The sequence below is a fragment of the Gadus morhua genome, chromosome 1 (genome assembly GCF_902167405.1).
Source record: "Gadus morhua chromosome 1, gadMor3.0, whole genome shotgun sequence".
Taxonomy (NCBI): domain Eukaryota; kingdom Metazoa; phylum Chordata; class Actinopteri; order Gadiformes; family Gadidae; genus Gadus; species Gadus morhua.
In genome coordinates this window covers 16,930,159-16,950,761 of record NC_044048.1, presented here as the reverse complement: position 1 = coordinate 16,950,761, position 20,603 = coordinate 16,930,159, and the positions used below count along the sequence as shown (strand labels likewise).

The 20,603-nt window shown below is 49.1% G+C and overlaps 1 long non-coding RNA gene and 1 pseudogene across 1 annotated transcript; both read left to right on the top strand.

Annotated features, from left to right (window-relative positions):
* Positions 1–12,045, top strand: part of LOC115540390 (protein bicaudal D homolog 2-like) — a 33,471-nt pseudogene extending 21,426 nt beyond the window's left edge.
* Positions 12,046–12,077: 32 nt separating this feature from the next.
* On the top strand, positions 12,078–16,276 carry LOC115542924 (uncharacterized). The gene is made up of 2 exons (XR_003976633.1): positions 12,078–12,390; positions 14,021–16,276. It is a non-coding gene; the product is annotated as an uncharacterized LOC115542924 (long non-coding RNA).
* The last annotated feature ends 4,327 nt before the right edge of the window (positions 16,277–20,603 follow it).

Genomic DNA, 20,603 nt, shown 5'->3' with positions numbered 1-20,603 from the left:
TGTTCTCCCTTGCCCTTCATCTCACCCACCTGGCTGCCATTCAATACCTACCTTTCTCCATTTCAGGTTGAATGTGCCGAAGTCAGTCCATATTCCTGCACAGGCTCAATTAGTAACAGGAGGAGAACGTCTGCGTCAGCATATATGTAAGACATTGCGTTGTCATGACAGTTTTGGTGCAGTGCAGAGAATCAGACATCCAGACATTGTGGGTGGGAGTGGGACGCTCAATGGAAGTGACGTGGCTAAATATAAATAGAAGTGGTGTTAAGCAGAAGGTTTATTGTTGTTTATTGTCAAACTCAGCCGCCACAGCCAGCGTTCCTTGTTATCGTTCGTAGTTTACATTCTGTGTGGAAGAGGAGCCATCTAGGATGTGTCTCGGTTTGCCTGTAGACGGCAGACAGCCATTACTGCTCGGCATGCTGCCCGTGTATGGGAATGGAACGCGCTGTGTTAAATCAATGTCTTCCCTAAACACACACACACATACACACACCATGTGTGTTTGAAGGTTATAAAAGGCCACTGCCTATTAGCCTACCAGTGATTTAGGGGAGCGAACACACCAGGCAGGGCTAACGTAGAGTCTGTTTACGGTGTTATTGGTATGTAAATGAGGGCCCAGATGCTGCTGGGTTGGAGTGGGACCGGGAGAAGGACGAAGGCCCCTCTGAGGGGCCAGGGGACCGGCTTGGCAGAGGTTTCCCACACTCCCCGTCTCCTCTTCTGCCCCTTCATACCCCCCCCTCTTCCGCCAGACCCTGGGACTGCTAGTATTCTGGACAAAAAGAGTGAGAGGGGGGAGGAAGGAAGGGGTGGTCATGGATTAAGATTGCAGAGATGTTGCAGACCGTGGTCAACTTCGGGAGGATCTTGTTGTTGTTTTAATCACAATGTGTAATCCACTTGGATCAACACGTAGCCATGTATGTTATCTTGAGTTAGCTTATGCTATTGCTGTGTGGGTGTGGGTGTGTGCGGGAGGTTGCACAAAGGCGTATGTTTTTCCAGCAGCAGTCTGTGCTGTACTGGTGTCATGTTCGACAGTATAACTTAGGGTTAAGAAATTAACCAAGGTTTTCTGATATATGAGTGAGGTATCTCACTATGGGACACGCCCCTCGCGCTGTCCCCCAGAAGCAATTTTACACTACGCCAGTCGTGACTGGCCAACAGACGTGACGTCTGCCTGCAGAGGAGGGGCTCCCTCCTACTACATAAGCCCCGTCGTCACGTCATCTCTTCAGTCTAGGCAAAACACCTCTTCCTCGCTCCGGGCAAGGAGGGTGGTCTGGTGAGATACCTCACTCATATATCAGAAAACCTTGGTTAATTTCTTAACCCTAAGTTTTCTTTCAATATTCATTCGGTATCTCACTATGGGATATAGTAACTCCCGTATTGCCAAAGAAGTACCAGTGCAAACCCATCAAACAGGCATGTTCACCGATCCAACGCTCAAGACTGTGTGAGACAGATTAGGCGCAGTAACATCCAACCTGTAGAATCTAGCGAAAGTGTGAGGCGTCGCCCAGCTGGCAGCCGCACATATCTCTTCCACTGAGACCCCCTGAAACAGTGCCCAGGATGCGGACATGCCGCGAGTCGAATGTGCGCGCAGGCCGATAGGGGGTTCCAAACCCACGCTACTATAAGCCATGGCTATAGCCCCCACGATCCAGTGTGATAAACGCTGCTTCGAGAGAGGCTTCCCCAGATGTGACGTAGCACATGATACAAACAGCTGCTCCGATTTCCTGAATCCAGCCGTCCTATCAACATAGACGCGTAAAGCCCGCACCGGGCAGAGCGCATTCAGCCGCTCCTGCTCCTTGGAGGAGAAAGGGGGAGAATGGAAAGCCAACAGCTCAATAGGGCGGTATGACAACCAGTGTTTCCGCTAGAAGAAATTGGTGCCGGTCATGTGACTGGGAAGGTTTCGTTTTACCGGTCAAATTGGAAAAAAATCGGTCTGATATTATCCGTGTTTATTGCACTTAAAAAAATTGATAGGCAGGCTATATAAAGAAGAAGAAGTGTGTGATCATATTTTGATTCGCCATGGTTTTTAAATACCGGTACTCCGCAAAGCTTGCCGCCGGCTTTCCCTAGCTTGCCGCCGTTTAGTTCATAAACCTACGGTAGTCTATAGCGATCAATTTGAGCGAGTGCACGAAATGTAACAACGTATTTATTTTATCACACAGGCTACGCTACAATCAAAACACTCATTGTTTTACATGAATTGGCTAAACAAATGACCACTGCAGCATATTTAAACACAATTCAAATGAACACATTCAAAAATATTTCTGCTCAATTTAAAAGGTTGAATCTCCTCGTGACTGAATGTTTGTATACAGCGCGCATGCTGTATGCGCGCAGGGTTGATGCGATCCACTTTTTTCTGTGGAGAACCAGCGCCTTGAATGTTCTGCATAAAACGAGACCGGGTCGTTTTCGCCCGTTTTGGCTCCGTGTGGACGGGGCCTTATTTCCAATCGGTCATTCTGACCGGAGACGTTTAGAATTTTCGGTCCTCCTCATTTTTTTCCGGTCAAAGACCGGTAATTACCGGACAACGGGAACTCTGATGACAACGCAGAGTCGAATACCTTGGGAACAAACGCAGGGTTCGGCTTTAATAGAACCTTTGAGTTCCCCCGCAAAAACTGCATACACGTCGGGCTAACCGACAGCGCATGGATGTCACTAGTGCGTTTAGCCGAGGCCAACGCGAGCAACAAAGCCGTCTTAAACGAGAGCGTCTTAAGCTCTACCTGTTGTAAGGGCTCAAACGGTGGGCGTGACAGTGCATCAAGCACCGTAGATAAATCCCAAGGAGCAGCCAAGCTCCGCAACACCGGCCGAAGACGGCGTGCACCTTTCATAAACCGGCAAACGATAGGGTGCTGACCTGCCGATTTGTCCCCAAAACCTATGTGACAAGCCGATATAGCGGCCAAGTACACTTTGACAGTGGAGAAAGCCCGGCCTTTATCCAGCAAATCCTGTAGAAATGTCAGAATAACAGGCACGGGACTCTGGAAAGCTATTTCCCCAGCTTTCGCGCACCAATCCTCGAACGCACGCCATTTCCCTTCATATGCGCTACGCGTGGAGGAAGCCCTGGCGCCCTGGATAGTCGTAATGACATTCAATGGGAGTCCAGCCGTCGTTAGGTTCATCCTTTCACGGGCCAGGCCCATAGAGCCATGCGCTCCGGATGAGGATGGAAGATTTCCCCATGCGCTTGCGTCAGGAGGTCCCTTCGTAAAGGCAGAGGCCAAGGCTGGCCGCACAGCAACTGGACTATTTCCGCCAACCAATATTTCCCCGGCCAACGGGGGGCTATAAGGATCAGCGCATGACCCTTCTCTCGCACCCTGGCGAGAGTAGGAATGATCAGTTCTAATGGGGGGAAAGCGTACAGGAGGACGCGCGGCCACTCGTATGCCAAAGCATCCAGCCCCATTGGGGCGCTCCGACCGGTTAGGGAATAGAACAGAGGGCACTGAGTGTTCTCCTCTGATGCAAAGAGATCGACCTCTGCTCGACCGTATTTCTCCCATATCTGGTTCACGACCACGACGTGGAGTTTCCAGTCCTTGTAGCAAGGGTCGCCCCTGGACATTAAATCTGCTCCCCAGTTCCGCGCGCCCGGCACGTGTGTTGCTCTCAGCGACAATAGGTGGGCGTTGCCCCAAATGGTCAGTCTGTGTGCCAACGTGTGCATTTGAGGGGAGCGCAGCCCCCCCTGACGGTTTATATACGCCACCACCGTGGTGTTGTCCGTCCTGACTAGAACATGTTGCCCTCTCAGAAAGGGAAGAAAATGTTTCAGCGCCAGTGACACCGCCTGAAGTTCCAGGCAGTTTATGTGAACAAACTGCATATGTGAGCTCCAAGTGCCATTTACTGATCTGCCCTCGTATACGGCTCCCCAGCCCGCCCGAGAGGCATCCGTTGAAAGGACCTTCCTCGCCAGGACAGTTCCCATGGTAACGCCTGTAGTCAGAAAGTACGCGCGTCCCCAAGGGCGCAGCGCCGAGACGCACGCCATGGAGATCAAAACCCGGCGATGGCCATGGCACGTCGGGTTCAGTCTGAGTGATGCAACCCATCGCTGAACCGGCCTCATATGGAGGCGGCCAAGTGGGACTACTACCAGCGCCGACGCCATCAGACCCAATAGTCTGAGGCACGTTCTGAACGTCAACATCGTCCCCCTGCGAAAAAGTGCCAGACAAGCCTGAAAGGCTTCCACTCTCTCCGCGGATAGACGTGCTTTGAACGTCACTGAATCGAGGCACAAGCCTATGAACGTTATGCTTTGAGTAGGGACCAAAACACTCTTTTTCACGTTTATTGTGAAACCCAGGGACACTAGGTGCGATATGAGCACGCTGGTCTGCGCCTGAGCCTCCTGGGGCGACTGTGTGGCTAGAAGCCAGTCGTCTATGTATGTTGCCAAACGCATTCCCTTCAACCTGAGGGGCGCGATGGCAGCCTCCGTGCATTTCACAAACACCCGTGGACTTAACGAAAGGCCGAACGGGAGAACCAAATACTCGTACGTTACGCCCTGGAAGGCGAACCTGAGATATTTCCTGTGAGGGGGATAAATGGCGATATGGAAATAAGCGTCCCTCAGATCTATGCTTGTGAACCAGCCTCCCGGGCGCACGAAGCGTATGAGAGCGGCGTGTGTCAGCATCCTGAAACTGTACTGTCTCATGTATCTGTTCAGAGCGCGTAAATCTAATATCGGCCGGAGGCCCCCTCCCTTCTTCGGGACTAGAAAGTACCTCGAGTAAAAACCGCTTTGGTTTTTCTCCGGTGGCACTACCCGAATTGCCCTTTTGTTTCTTAGAGAGGTGATTTCCTCCTGTAGAACCTGAGCATTCTCTCCACGGGCCTGCGACTGCAGTATCCCGTTGAAACGGGGAGGAGTGGACGCAAATTGGAGCCTGTAGCCGGCGGTTACAGTTTTTATAACCCAATCCGACGCACCACATGCCCGCCACTGTTGAGCCCGGCCAGCCAGCGGTCCCAGCGTCGCTGGTTCCGCTGTCGTGCCGGCCCGAACGGGCGTGGTGGGTTGCGCACCGGAGCGCACGCCCACCAGGCACCGTCTTATTACGTTCTGTTCCTTTTTTATGTTTATCATTTTTTTCATTTTTTTTGTTTTCACAAGCAGCTGCGCCCTCGGCTCGGAGCCTGGATGCGCGCTGGCAAACATTTTTAATGAATAATGATTTGGGGAAGGGGGACACATGTGAGATGTTGGGCACTGGTGTGTGCTTGTACACATGCATGTGTCTGCGAGACACTGCTGCGGCTCCACCGAGCTCTCTGCAGGTCCGACCCTTCTCTCCTTCGCGTCGTGAACTGTGAAGGCTGTATGGCCTTCTGCACGCCTTTTGCAGGGCTTGGAACATGCCCTCTGTAACCCTTCTTGGAACTGGGTTTGGAACAGAACACCTAGGGGGGACGGCGACGGCGTCTGGCCGGGCCTGCCACACCCCCCTGGTCGCAGCGCCTCAGGTAGCGCGCCGTTTCTTCCCGGCCCCCTGAGTAGCCGAAGGGGCTGCACGGCCACCTGGCGCCACCCCGGGCGCGGGTGGCTTCCTCGCCCACGCGCCACTGTGCTCCGGCGCCTTGTTCTGGCCCCGGCCGGCCCCGTGGGTTGGGTGGGGCTGACGCTTCTGGCCGCGGTAGGCCGGCGGAGGAGCGCGGGGCTGGGTGAACACCCGGCCGGGTGCGTTGGCGGGGAAAGGCGCTCTTCTGGGAAGACACAGTCGCAGCGCCTCACCCTCCCTCTTTTTTTCCTCCCAGCGTTTCAGCATGACATCATACGCCGGGCCAAACAGGCCTTTCGGGTCCACAGGCACGTCTAGGAGTTGGGTTTTCTCCCTCAGAGAGAGACTGGAGAGGTTCAGCCACCTCGCCCTCTCCTGAGCGACCATCAGCGCCATGGCCCTTCCGGACGCCTGGACAGCGCTCCTGTGAAGGCGCAGGCACAGGTCCGTCACCACGCACAGTTCATCCCAAAGGGCTGGGGTGGGTGACGAGGACATGTCGAGCTCGAGCTCAGCCTGGTAGGCCAGCAGCAGCGACGACGCGTTGAGCGCCTTCACCGTCGTCGCCATCGCCTTGTAGCCCTTCTCGGTCATTGATGACTGGAAGGAGTCGGCTCTGGACGGCAGTGTAGGGCTCGCTGAAGTCATGGCGGACTTCTGCGTGGGGTGGAGGTGCGACGCCAGCAGTGGTTCAACCGGAGGAAGATGGGAGAACCCCTTTTCCTCCATACCGGCCCAATCCAACCCCGATCCACCCTGGACGGGGATCTTGGCTGAGAGAGGCTTGCCCCAAGACCGGGTCGCTTCCTCCAGGCACTCGGGAAAGGCCGGAAGTAGCAGGCTGGTTGAAGCCTTCGCCTTCGGGAGTCGCTTGCCCTCGTAGCGAGATGTGGCGGTCTCCACCGGGGCCTCCGGCCACTCGATGTTTAGCCGCGCAGCCGCCCTCTTGCAGGCCTCGTGTAGGTCCATGCTCGGGGAGGGGGTGCACGCACCGCCCACCACCATAGGCGACGCGGTGCGGGGGGAAAAGGAATCATCATCCTCGTCAGAGCCGAGGCTAATGGATTCCCCCCCCGACTCGGAGTGATCGCCCTCGGCTTCGTCTGGCCCTTCCAGCAGGCTAGCCTCGAAAGCGTCGGGCTGAGTCAACTCCAGCGGCTGGGAAGCGTCGGTGAGGTCCACCTCCGATCCCCAGCTGGTTCCCAGTGGGGCGGAGATCCCCCGGGAACCTCCCGCTAGCTCCGGTAGTGGCGGGTCGGTTACCCCCATTACCGGATCATCTGTGCTGAGCTTCGCCTGCTTAGTCAGCCGGCGTTTGCGGGTTTTATTTGAAAACCGTGCGCAATGCTCGCAGGTAGGCGGGAATGCAAGGGCAGCCTTGGCATGTTCCAGCCCAAGGCAGCGAATGCAGGCGGTGTGGCTATCCGCTCCCGACATTTTGTTCCCGCACGCGCAGAACTTTGTCGGAGGCTTCCCCGAGCCCTCGGTTAGGGTAGGTTCAACCTCTGACTGCATGTTCTCGCCTTCCGTTTATGCCGGCTGCTGTTTGGTGACAGGTCAGCCGGGACACGGGTGTAGCTAGTGTAGATGCTAGCAGCTAGTATGGATACTAGCAGAGGCTACTGTTTGGTGACAGACTAGCTTACTTCTTCAGTCTCACAGAGGTCAGAGGTAGCGATAGGCTAGCGTTCGGTGACCGAGGGGTTAGCTCGCTCAGTGAACAGTGTGCTAGTCCGTCTACGACTTCTGTCTGCGAGGTGCTTCTAGGAGCGAGAAGAGGTTAAAGACTGAAGAGATGACGTGACGACGGGGCTTATGTAGTAGGAGGGAGCCCCTCCTCTGCAGGCAGACGTCACGTCTGTTGGCCAGTCACGACTGGCGTAGTGTAAAATTGCTTCTGGGGGACAGCGCGAGGGGCGTGTCCCATAGTGAGATACCGAATGAATATTGAAAGAAAATCTCCGACCCCCTTACATTCCAGCGATATGCCTCAACACGTTCCTGCTCTTTCTTCTTGGTCAGAGAGTGAACCAAATCGAGTTCCTCTAACACACGCACTCATTATATCTACGACTGGTTTGTATTTTGGTTGACCGCACACTCGTACACATCCAACGCATACACAAACAGACACACACACACACACACACAAACATAAACACACACACACAATCTTTATGATGGCCCACCATCCATGACCAATGAGGAGCAGACAACAGAAGTGTCTGAAAAGCTGGTTTGGGGGATGGGGGTGTGTTTCTGTGGGGGGGTTGTGTAAGGGCAACATTTTGACACGCAACACATATTTAAGCATAATTAAACGCATATTTATGCTACTGCTATTTACACATGAGTGTGGTAAGTGACTTATACGTGTGTTTGTTGGTGTGTGTCTATGTGTGTGTGGAGTGGTTGGTACATGCACAGCTTTGTTTTACGGTAGAAAGCCTATCGCCTGACGTCAGACTAAAATGTAAACCAGCCTCGAGGGATTCAATGTTTTGAATGTGGCAAGTGTTCATCCGTGAGACACACACACACACACACACACACACACCACACACACACACACACACACACACACACACACACACACACACACACACACACACACACACACACACACACACACAACACACCCACCCCCCTCGTCCAGCCGGCCCTAAGAAAGGCCTCCATTGTGTTCAGCTCATTCCGACAACAGAGACCCTGATTTTCTTTCCCGGGAAAAAGCTCCCAGACCCTCCCTGCGGCCCCCCGCCGGCCGTCCCCTCCCTCATTAAGTGCTGCTGCTCCTCACAGGGAGAGCCCGCCGCCCCACACTGGGTATAATGAAGCAGCACTGATCCTCATTGTCCAGCTGTGTGTCCCACTGGGAATCAAACCCTCGGACACAAGGCGAGGGGGCAAGGTGTGCGTTCGCCCTGGGCTAGTCGGCTGAGGTTACGAGTTCAGAGAGCACCACCCACCACCCCTCCATCCTACCCCCTCCACCCTACCCCCTCTACATGCTCAGAACAAAACAACAGTGTCAATGTTTTGCTTTGGCTGGAGCCCATTGGCCGGTGGAGGCCAGCCAATGGGCTCCAGCCAAAACAAAACATTGTGACCTTTTGAGTTGACCAATCAGAAGTGTGGATGTGAGTATTAGAAGATAAGGGAATAAAACTGGAGAACACACAAACGCTGTGTTGCTGTGTAGGTTTTTTGAGCGAGGCTTGTGAGTACATCTCCAATAGCTTCAGGCACAGTGAGTGAACCCACACAGAGTAAATGTACTCTTTTACTAGCAATACTTCAGGGCGAGTGGTATTTTTTCTAAAGAAAACATGTTAAACAGAGGCTAAATGACATGAGCCTACAGCGTTGTATACCGCTTGTAAACAAGGTTGAGGGGCCTGCCGCTCCCTCTACTGAGGTGTGGCGGTCCTGTCTTGAACGCCCCTTCAAACGGTCCGGTCAGCAGCCCAACACAACGGATAATGGAGAGGGAGGGAGACAGCGAGAGAGAGAAACCCGTTAACCACAGTGAGAAAGGGATGGAGAGAGGAGGGAGAGCGACCAGGAAATGCAGTGAGAAAAAGACGAGGCGGAGATCGAGAGATACAGAAATTAGGAAGGTGGTTGAAGAGGGAACGCAAGAATCTGCTGGTGAGGGAGAAAAGGACGGAGCTCATGGAGATGAGCAGGGGGCATGGGGAGAGCGAGACAGATGTGCCTTCATATTCCGGCAGATGACCCAGTTTATACACCTGTCAACGCTTCGAAACACACGTGTCCAACACTCTCACACTGAAGGGCAAAGGGAGACAAGGGTGTGATGAGGCCATAATTCATCGCTGGGGGCTTTTTTCCAAAACGGCAGACAATGACTCTAATGGAATGGCATGCTTCAGACTGATATTACTATATAAAGGCTATCAATCTTGCTAACGTATCTTCCCAAAATTGGAGCTCTAGCCTTCAGTCATGGACTTTCCATTCTCCAACTCATCTTCACTTATCGAGTCTCTCCATCGCTTCCTCCTCTTCCTCCCCGTCCTCCTGTTTGGTCTCTAGGATCCGGAGGAAGGGAATCTCCATGGAGACCCTGTAGGTTAATGCGTTCATGCTTTTGTGTCTGTGATCTATTATTAAGGGCCTCCAGGTACACACGCCTTCTCCTGGCATTCAGATAACCTCTAAAATGGCGTACTTTAACGTCTCACCTCATGAATGTTTCAATACCCCCATGACTTCCACCCCTAGCAGCTCCTCCAATGAGGGTGAAAATAAATATAACAGTATTTTAGCAGTTTCTGCATTTATGCATATTGGCAAGTTAATATTGTCATTGTATTTGATTGATACCTGAAATACTAACTACTTAATGGTTTGAAAAATGCTGATAACGGAAGATAATATAATGATAGGAGGTTAGGTGAGGTATCCAGGTCGTTTTTGTTTGGGTGTAGGGCTCCACCTAGTGGTGGTTGGGGATACTGCCCAACTAGGTGAAAGGTCGTGATACAAATGCTACATCTTTTCATAATACTTTTGTTAATGTCACAATTGAATAAATGCATCAAATAACAAGTTGACAATTGTGATTTTTAAATCTGAATTCCTAATTAGGGACTTCCCGTTTCATCTTAATTCATCATCGCTGTTTAATTTGATTATGGAAGCTGCTACTGCCCCCTGCTGATTATAGGAAGTAAAGAAAAAACGTAAATCTTCTAATAAACCAACCCTTCTATTCGTTCTGCCCTCCTGCAGCTTTGACGAGTACGTCACGCAGCTGGACGCCATGCAGCGGCAGCTGTTGGCGGCCGAGGACGAGAAGAAGACCCTCAACTCCCTGCTGCGTATGGCCATCCAGCAGAAGCTGGCGCTCACGCAGCGGCTGGAGGACCTGGAGTTCGACCACGAGCAGACCCGCCGCGGGGGCGCCGCCAGCCGGGCCAAGGGCCGCGGGCGGGCGGCAGCCGCTGCCGCCGCCGCCGCCACGCCCCAGAGGTGTAAGTCAGAGCCTCACCTGAGCCTTACCTGCGCCGGCTCTGGCCGCCCATAGATCAGCAACGTCCTGCCCAACGGCATCATGGGAGGCCCCGTGGTCTTCTGCAGTGAGAAGTACAAGATCTACTGCGACTGAGGACTGGGAGACCGGGTGTCTGATAGGACCCCCCTCAACGGGACCGCTGTGTACAGAGGGGGGGAGGGGGTCACCTCCCTCCCCCCTGGCTTTAGTGAATAAAAGCCCCACTCGCTTGCTTGTTCGTCCGCCCCTCTGGGCGTGTCTAGCCTCCCAGTGCTTACCGGCTGCTCGTTGCCTGTTGGTGTATCCGCTACAGGGGGAATGCAGGTGTGTGTACAGTGTGTGTGCTAGGTGTCGGACGGGGCGGGGGGCGGTACACATTTCGGTGTGTGGTATATAAGGAGTGTGCCCCCCTGTGGTCGTAGTCGGGATGGTTTTTGTGGATATTATTGGGTGTCTATACTTCGCCACCGTCCTGGTGCCCGTGCGTAGGGTGTAAAACGGTGGCCCGCTTTGTGCGTAGGTGTCTTCCGAGCCCCCTCCCTGTACCGCCGGGTCACTGTCATGCGGTCAAGGCTGTGGGGGGGGGGCGGGGGATATGTGAAGGGGGCGTCACGCTCTCGGCCTTGGTTCAGAGTGTGACGTCTTCTACCCATAGGCTTGTCTGCTGGCGAGGGTGCTCCTTGATGAAACGACCCCCCGTTACCTTCTCGGTGTCCTGGCCAATCCCCAGGACCCGCCTGTTGCCCCGGCAACCCACTGTCCAATCAGGTCACTGATTAATGTTTACATGAACAAAAAATAAATAAAGGAAAAATATGCAATCTCCGACGGCAAGCCCTGGCCCTGGGAGCATTCTCGACCGAAATTCAAAGTCACAAGTGGGTAAGCTGACGAATTGCTTCAGTGGACCGGATGAGAAGGAGCACCTGTGACCACATATAGTTTTTATATTTTATTTTGTAATTACGGGATTGTTTTTAATATGCTTGTACACCAATTTGGTAGTGATGATGATCAGTACTAGAAATTGCATGGCTTTGCAGCTGAAATGCTCATAAGCTTTTTATTTTTTTATTTTTCCAACAGTGTATCTGTGTTCAGACGTGTGATCTAAACCCATGTGCTACAGGGCTCTACATTGTAAAGAACAGACAGGTTATTCGGTTGTCGGTTGGAACCCAGGCAGGCTTCTCCCTGCCTGGACTATGGCTTCTGACGAATCGGTCTCCATAGCTAAATTCAAGTGCGCTTGGTCAGAGGTCCCCCAGGTTCCCTAGTCGCGATATAGACGATATCTGGATTGCTGTGAAACAGATGAAACAAGTTTTTATTGAAAATGCAGGTTTTTTTGTTTTGTTTTCTTTACACAAATTTAATGAAATGCAAATCCTAAAAGAGCACAAATCCAAACGATTTTGGATCCTAAATCTGCTATCGGGGGGGAAAAAACCGACCATCGTCAGTTTGACACGAGTCAAAGTGCCTGCCGACCCGAATCACCTGAAATATATATTTATCTACATTTATGTAACGCCCTGTCCACCTGATGATGTAATACACCGTCCCTTCTCCCCATTAGCCTTGGAAGCTGACCTTAAAGCTCTGATATCATGTGTGTGTTGATGTGGTTTGAAAACACACACGCCTGGTGTCTCTAACCTTTGTCTTGTCACTTGTTCGCCCCCATATGACTCTTTTTACAGATTGTCAGACGCTTGTTCACCACACATCGCCACTCACCCTTTAACTAAAAAAAGAGGGATTGTGGGGAATCTTTTATGTCAGGTAACGTCCTCACGCACACGCATTGCATGCATCTTGCTTGTGTGTGTGTGTGTGTGTGTGTATGTGTGTGTGTGTGTGTGTGTATGTGTGTGTGTGTGTGTGTGTGTGTGTGTGTGTGTGTGTCTCATAATCTTCAGCATTGTGACCCTTGTTTGTATATATTTTCACAAAGAGGGGTCCCTTTGTTTCTGGGTGTGTGAGGATAACCCTATGTACTGTCTTAGTATCTAAAATAGCTTTAAACCCTTGCGCATATACAAAGAACCAATACGAGTGGGGCTTGTATAGATAATTCAAAGTACTGCTTGTGGATCATAAACACATAGGCTTTATGGTGCGAAAAAGCAGGGTTGATGTACGGAGATCCTGCAAGATGAATCAAAGTGTTTGCTTTTTTCTAACTATACCGAGTACGAATAAATCCCCAATTATATTCTTGATACGACCGCGTTCAGGTTAGGATCTTGCAGGATCGCTCTGCAGTATTCCTCTCAGGGACATAGGGAGGGAGCTTGTTTCTATTGCAGAAAACGTAAGGCGCCAACCCTGCTTAAGAGCATATCCATAGGTAACAGGCACGCAGTGTAGAGACGGACACAGCTATTCCACCATACAGAGTGAAAGGCTAAGGGGAAGAGAAGTTCCTCTGGAGGTCCATGTTCACTCACTCTTTTCTAATTGAGTTATTCATTTTAATGAACTTTTAAGAGTGACATATTGGGTTTCTTTTTCTTTTGCGTAAATATTTCTTGAAAGCGGAGGGATGAAAACTTTCCGAGGAGCTCCGGGAGCAGGGAGCTAGAGAAGGAGGCTAGTGAAGAAAGCTAGCATAAGAAACTAAACATGCTAGCACAGATAACCAGGAATCTGGTCTTGATCATGGTCATTGAGTTAGCCTTGAATCAACTAATTACTTTCCAAGGGACATGGAGTCCAAATGTTACCCCTAAATGCTAGTATATGCTCTGTGGAACCACTGAGCGGTAGTTAGACCCAACAACCCAGGATGTACTCAGATTATAACCTGTTATGGATATAGTTTCATACAGTTTGAATTCAACGTCTAGCTTATCTGTCGCCATAACGACCTGCCACTTTAATATTTAAATAAGCTCCTCCTACCTCTGTGCTAACATGCTCCGCCCACTCGTCAATATGTTTTGCTGAGTTGTCGTTCTGGTACATCGTCAGATCTCTGATTGATGTCAAATGCATGTGAAATACACAACTCATTCGTTGTTGTTATTGTTATGATTATTAACCAGCACGTCACACTGGGTGATGCCTTTCTCCTTTGCTTTGGTTGCGGGGTGATGTTTCAACTGCCCCGGAAGTGAATGAACGTTGTACTAGCGAGTCACTGGCTTCTTAGCGGCTTCTGCTTGGTGATCTCGCTTGTAGTCGGCCCCACATTTTATGCATCCGATAATAAGCTTTATTTTAACACTGGCTCAGGGTGACTAACTCGGATCATGCTTTCTGTTTGCCATGACTAACGAGAAGTCACTGTGTCTTCTTTCTCGAAAGAGGTGACAAGCTCCTCCCTGTTAAACTACAGTTTTCACTAATACTCATAAGAGGAAGCATGCTCACCTTAATGATGTGTTGTTTCTTTCTTCATTTGTTCCAGTTATTGCAGTAGTTCTGCCCGGATGAGGAGGTACCGACACAAGGTCGATTCTCACTGCTGAATCGGTTCGCCGAAGGTTAGCACAGCATAGATCATTTGGACTTGAGGATATCAAGGCAACACCAGCCGAAAACCAAACGATGAAAACAGTCAAAAAGCTAGATTTCTAATTGTATTCCCCCCATTGCTGTCTCATTTAAGCTATGCAATATGACATGGATGGGAATCAAGCTAAACTTCACTTATTTAATTGCTGCTGCAAGAAGCCAGGATTTCTAAGTACAAGGCTCACACTTTCCGTGGGAAATTTATGAGTGACTTCAATATTATAATTACCCCTCAATTTAAAGGCAAAGGAAAACAGGTTGTTTCTCAATGTAATGACAACTATTTTTTCTACTTTAATGTTGGATTTTAGTTTTTATTATTTGTATTATTCAGTGCACTTTCATTATATAGGAAAATGTCATACTATTATTAACCAGAGAAATTCGTAGTGGAGTGGTTTGAGTTTTTTCCCATATCTACACATAGTAGGCTATATATAGGATCATAGGCCTATGTGACTTCTACGTTGTGATGAGCAAACGCCTCTTGCATATGGGAAGGCGCCACAAACCACAACCTACTAATTGACTTTGTCTGTGAGAATTGTAACCATCTAAAACGTTTATTTTTTCCTTGGTTATATATTTACACTGTCCGTTAGCCTTTATGTTTGTTCTACTATGATCTCTGATAGAAAAAGTCCAGGGTGATCAAATTCTGGGGTTTTTCGTGTATTTATTATTCCTAGGAATAGTTCGAAAAATTGCGCTGAAACTTGACAACGCTCTTGATTCAAAAGAAGGTGAGTTGTGTTTAAGGAAAAAAAAACTGTGTGACAAAAACACGCTTTTTTCCCAGCTTCTTACCGAAGGGCGTTCCACTGAACGTGGATCACTGACCAACAGAATTCCCTACAAGTGCATCGATTAAAATTCCAAATTGGAATTGTTCCATTCTCCCTTTGCTTATCGTGCCAAATCATGGTACACCGTTTAGGTTGAACAGAATCAAGAATATGAAAAGGGACATTTTTTGTCATTGGGAAAGGCTTAGTTTGGACCACGGCTCTCGCGAGGGACGTGATACGGTTTTCTGATTTGTTTAGTTTCTTGTTTCCAACCAGTAGTGCCTTTCATTGTTTCAAGGGAGAATCTTAGACTAGGATTTTATGTTTATTTTTAAAGGGTTGGGTTCAAAGTAACTGTGAGCAGCAATAAATGCGAAGGGTCGACCCCTATCTGCAAGAACGAAAAACAGTTTAAATTGGCTCGATAAAAATAAATTAATTGTAGGGAATCATGTGGGTCAGTCGGCCATACAATACATTCAGGGGTATATTGAGAAAAAAAATAGTTATGTTTTATTTTGATTGGTTTTCTCACACTTTGGGAACCCAAATAAATCCCAATGAACAACACCCTCCATGCATCTGATATGTATGTGTTTGGCTATTGGAAACATCTCTAACTCTAGCTATGTATGGTGAAGGTAATGTGATATCAATAGTATTGTGGAGGAAAATGTGAGAGCGCATTTTTTCATTCCGTCGTTCATTATGGTGGTATTTTTTTATTATTATTGATCTTTTTTATATCATCTTTAAGCATTAATGTTTTCAGGAAACAGAAAACTAAATTAGCATCAACAAGCTTGAACCGTGCCATTATAGCCAAAGCTCGCTTGTTGAGGCGTTAAAAGTTGAAATATGGAAAAAGAAACGTAAAAAGATAAAGTGCAATTCTGATACTGTTTTACATTTTGAAAGACCTCAAAGTTTTCTGTTTGCTGGAAGCACTAGCATTGTGATAATACATTAGCTGTGCAAACTTTATATTGTCATATTGTGTTCAGTATTGCTCCATAATTGAGAGTTTGATACCTTTTTATATGAAATAACGACTTCACCTGTATTTATTTGAATTGTCATGCAGTACTGTATTCTTATCAATAATGTGCGTTATGATTAGTGACATAATGATTACAGCTAAATGTCATTTGCATGTTTTTTTCAGTTATGGGACCTTTACACAGAATTGTAAAACAGACGTATAACTTTGTAATGGGTGAGAAGAAAAATAGAATTGAAAAGGAAAAAAAGACAAGTCTTTTGTCTCGTATGTATTACTGCTGAAATACCGCTATGAAAAGTGTTGTTTGTTTTCCAGGAGAGATATGGTTTGTGTAAGGGGTAGTCATACTGGTTAAGAATAAAAACGAGAAAAAAAATAATAAAGGTAACTTAAAGTCCAGAGATGTGCCTTGTGTGGGTTTTGTCTGTGTATGTATATATCCATATGTACGTGTGTGTGTGTGTGTGTGTGTGTGTGTGTGTGTGTGTGTGTGTGTGGGTGTGGGTGTGTGCCGTCTTGCTGTGCTCTGAAGGGTTAACCCCACAGCTGAGTGTGCAGCAGCAGTCCCAGGCTGCCGGCTCCGGCCCAGCCTCGTCCCAGAGTGTTCCCAGCTGGAGGAGCTCAGGCCTGGGAAAGGCTGGAGTGACTTCCCAGCTGTCCCAGAGACTCGGGGACGCGATCACGTTTCACACAATGCACACCCACACCCAGAGAAATAAGAAGTCAACCAGCCCCTTCTACTCCCCCCTCTGGGTCCGTCTGTCTCTTTCTCTGTCTGTTCCTCTCTCTTTTCTCTCCTTTCTCATATTTCAACCTTGTCCCGGCGGCCTTGCTCTACCTTGTTGTATTTCATCATCCGATGTTACTTCCCTGGTTTCTCCAATAGTCTCTGACCTTCCCCACGCTAAATTAAAGTCAAACAAACAGTGACCGGACCCAACGGCCCCCGACCTGGGGTACTCCTCCACTTCCTGTTGCATCCCCGGGGGGCATTTTAGCCTATAGATTAAATCTCTCTCGTTCTCTCTCTACCCCCCCCCCCCCCTCTCTCTCCTCTATTTCGCGGAAATGAATCGACGATAACTTTAACAGTCCAATGTCCTCTGATGTCCCCATAAAATCCCAGAATCCTACAACAAAGATGTCACGCTTTGCCTTCTACAATTTTCCAAATTTTACACTAGAAATAACCAATCTAATTTGGAACCAAACTTGCTTTGGTATCTTTTTTTTAGATTAGTTTATATATTTACTGTGTCTCTATGTATGGTGGGAGGGAGGGAAAAGTAAAATGGAGCCTATAGTGACGTTGCAATGCAAGACGTTTCTGCCTCCAGATCATCCGGTGACAGTAACATGACCCTCTCCCTACGACTGTCATGTGGTTTGAGTCTTCACTTTGATAACTTAAACAGCCTACACCTGTCACCACACCAACCATACATTTCTTAATGCCAATTATGAAAGGCATAAAAGGGGGGGGGGGGGGGCAGTTGATGGGGGATTTGCCTATGACATCACCACCGACGGAGACAGTGCAGTCTATTGTTGTTGGTCTTCCTCACGCCTCGCCTGTCTGCTGCGAGGGGATAGGGACCCGGGTTCCAGTACTGGCCCGCCCACTCCGTTCAGTCAGGTGCCGTGGAGACGGAGCAGCACAAGGGCCTTCACTCCCTCAGCTGTCTCTGCGCTCACTTGTGCAGGATCCTGTTTCACCACATGGTGTCTCTGTAACAGACGCAACACACACGGGCTCACTGGCACGCACACACGAGCACTCACACACACATACATACAGACTGACATGCACAAAGGAACATACACATACGAACACACACACACACACACACACACACACACAAATCCCTATTTGTGTCAGCAGCATTCTTATTAAGGGGGGGAAGGTTTACGGAAGGTTTTAAAAAGATTACCGTGTTGGCACCTTTTACCTCCACGGTTGAGCTTTGCTTTTTGGATGCGTGTGTGTGTGTGTGTGTGTGTGTGTGTGTGTGTGTGTGTGTGTGTGTGTGTGTGTGTGTGTGTGTGTGTGTGTGTGTGTGTGTGTGTGTGTGTGTGTGTGTGTGTGTGTGTGTGTGTGTGTGTGTCTGGGTTTTGATGCAGGAAACCATAATTTGTGCGTTTCTAAGTGTGTTCTTGGAGGCCTTCTAAACCAAAGGTTTCTCACAAAGAGCCTTCTTTCTGCACGTCAGCCGGAGACATCATCATGTGACGTTCTTAATTCACGTGGACATTTGGAGAGCAAAGAACCAGGAAAGCACACAGAGTGCATCTGGTGAGGCAAAACAGCCCCAGAAAAGAGCAAACAACACGTACAAACAACCTCAGCTGTCAGAGAGACAAACATACCACTTCTTGGCTGCTGAAGTATCATCTTCAATCCCCCCCCCCCCACACACGCACAAAGACAAACAGACAGACGCACACACACACACACACACACACACACACATCCATCAATCAAACCTTTGTTTATTCAGGCAAAAAAAGACGTTGAGTGACATTCATTTTTTGCAGTGTACCCTGATAACCGTGCTCGTTAAAATACAACCTAACGTCATAACACACATCAAAACATCCACACACACCCAAATACTCATAGACAGCCATTGAATACTGTATATCCTACTTGTACGTTACCTTAAGCCAACGCTGTGAATGAGACATGAACCATGCAGGGCGGATTAACTTCTGAATAAGAATGAGTTTCACTGAATCTCATTTATGCATTCAGAAACATTTTTCACTCTTGACAGTACTGGGTGTGAAAATCATAATCCCCAACATCATCATCATCATCATCGTCTCCCTCCCTATAATGTATGAGTCTACACATAACGCTGGTGTGTGGTCCTATAGGTATCATCCTGGTGACGTTTGGCTGCGTCACAGAGCACAATACACGCACAATACACACCCACACCCAATACACACGTCTAGTGCCGGCTCAACAGGCCCGGTGGTTTAATTTGCACAGGAGGGCTGCGTCGCGCGCTAATGAAAGAGGAGCGAGCGGCGCGATGCGGGTGTGATTAGTCGTACGAGCGGGAGAATCACACCAGAGGGGTTTGAGGTGTGGAAAAGCACACTCTCACATTCCACGTTGCTTCTTTCATCAGCATTTGCTGCTGATCTATCTATCTTCCATTTATTCGTTGTCTTTTCTCGCTTTGGGTCCCCTACTTTTCAGCTTAATTTTCTTTCTCTCTCTTTCTGTCTCTCTCCTCTCAAACTTTTTTCCGCCTCTCCCCCCTCTCTCTTTCTCTCCCTCTCTCTCTATCCCTCTCTCTTTCTCTCCCTCGCTCCCTCTCTATCTCTCTCTCTCTTTCCCTCTCTCTTTATCCATATCTCTCGCCCTCTCCCCCTCTCTCTCCCTCCCTCCCTCCCTCTCCCTGCGTCCCCCTCCCTCAGTGAATTGTGTGTTGTGTAGACGTGGCTTCTGAGCCCCTAGGGAAGCGGAGGAGGAGAGGATGTGTCTCAGGGGGGTTCAGTCTGTGCACCCAGCCCCCCCCGCCCACACACACACACACACACACACACACACACACACACACAGTCTCTCTCCCCCCACACAGACACACACACACACACACACACACACACACACACACACACACACACACACACACACACACACACACACACACACACACACACACACACACACACACACACACACACACACACACACACACACACTCATACCCACAGTGCAGCCAGTACCCAGTGCTCCGGGGGCTCTGAGCCTGTTTAAGACATGAGTTCAGTCATCCGCAAATCACTCGACCCCTCTGAGTCCACAGTGACATGTGCAGCACTACATCAGCTACACTCTGCACAGAAACGGCAACACAACCAAAACAAATCTGCCTGCTTCAGAAGTGCATCCTGCAGAACAAATGATGGTGCAAAAAACAGACAGGAGACAGACTGTTGCAGGTTAATTGTGTACTAATGAGTGTAATATGGGAAATAAAATGTGCTTTATTATAAGAAGCAACGCCGTCGCAGAAGAAAGTACAGGACAGTAGGCCTCGTACAAATTCATTTTCTTGTTAACGAGCAAAAATAGAAAATGTATTGGCCTTTTCACAATAACATTAGTAGAAATGTAAATGTCAACATTTGACATTATTATGCTACAATCAAAGAGAGAACATAGTAGGCCGACCTTTGAAACTAAAGGCTACATCAATTAACCAAATAGTTAGAACAACGACCAGTTGTTGTAACAACGACCTGTATTTTAGTCTAGTAGTATTCTCAATGGCAGCCGGCCAGCCAGGGAGCTTTGTACTGGGGTCGGATTTGGTGTGTGTTCATTACGGACACGAGAGAAGCGTGCAGCTACAGCGGCACACACAAAAGTGGTTAATGATGCGTGGCTGAGTTGACATGGGTTTAGAAAGAACACGAGGGAGGAGGATGATAGACCTACTACACAAACACGCGCAACAACCGACACTCGCGCACACACACGCTCGCGCACACGCATGCACTCGCGCACACACACACACACACACACACACACACACACACACACACACACACACACACACACACACACACACACACACACACACACACACACACACGGAGAGGGAGCCGCTATCGTGTTTCTAGGGTCTGTTTTAGAAATGTTTGGAATTACTTGCGGGGCCCATTTT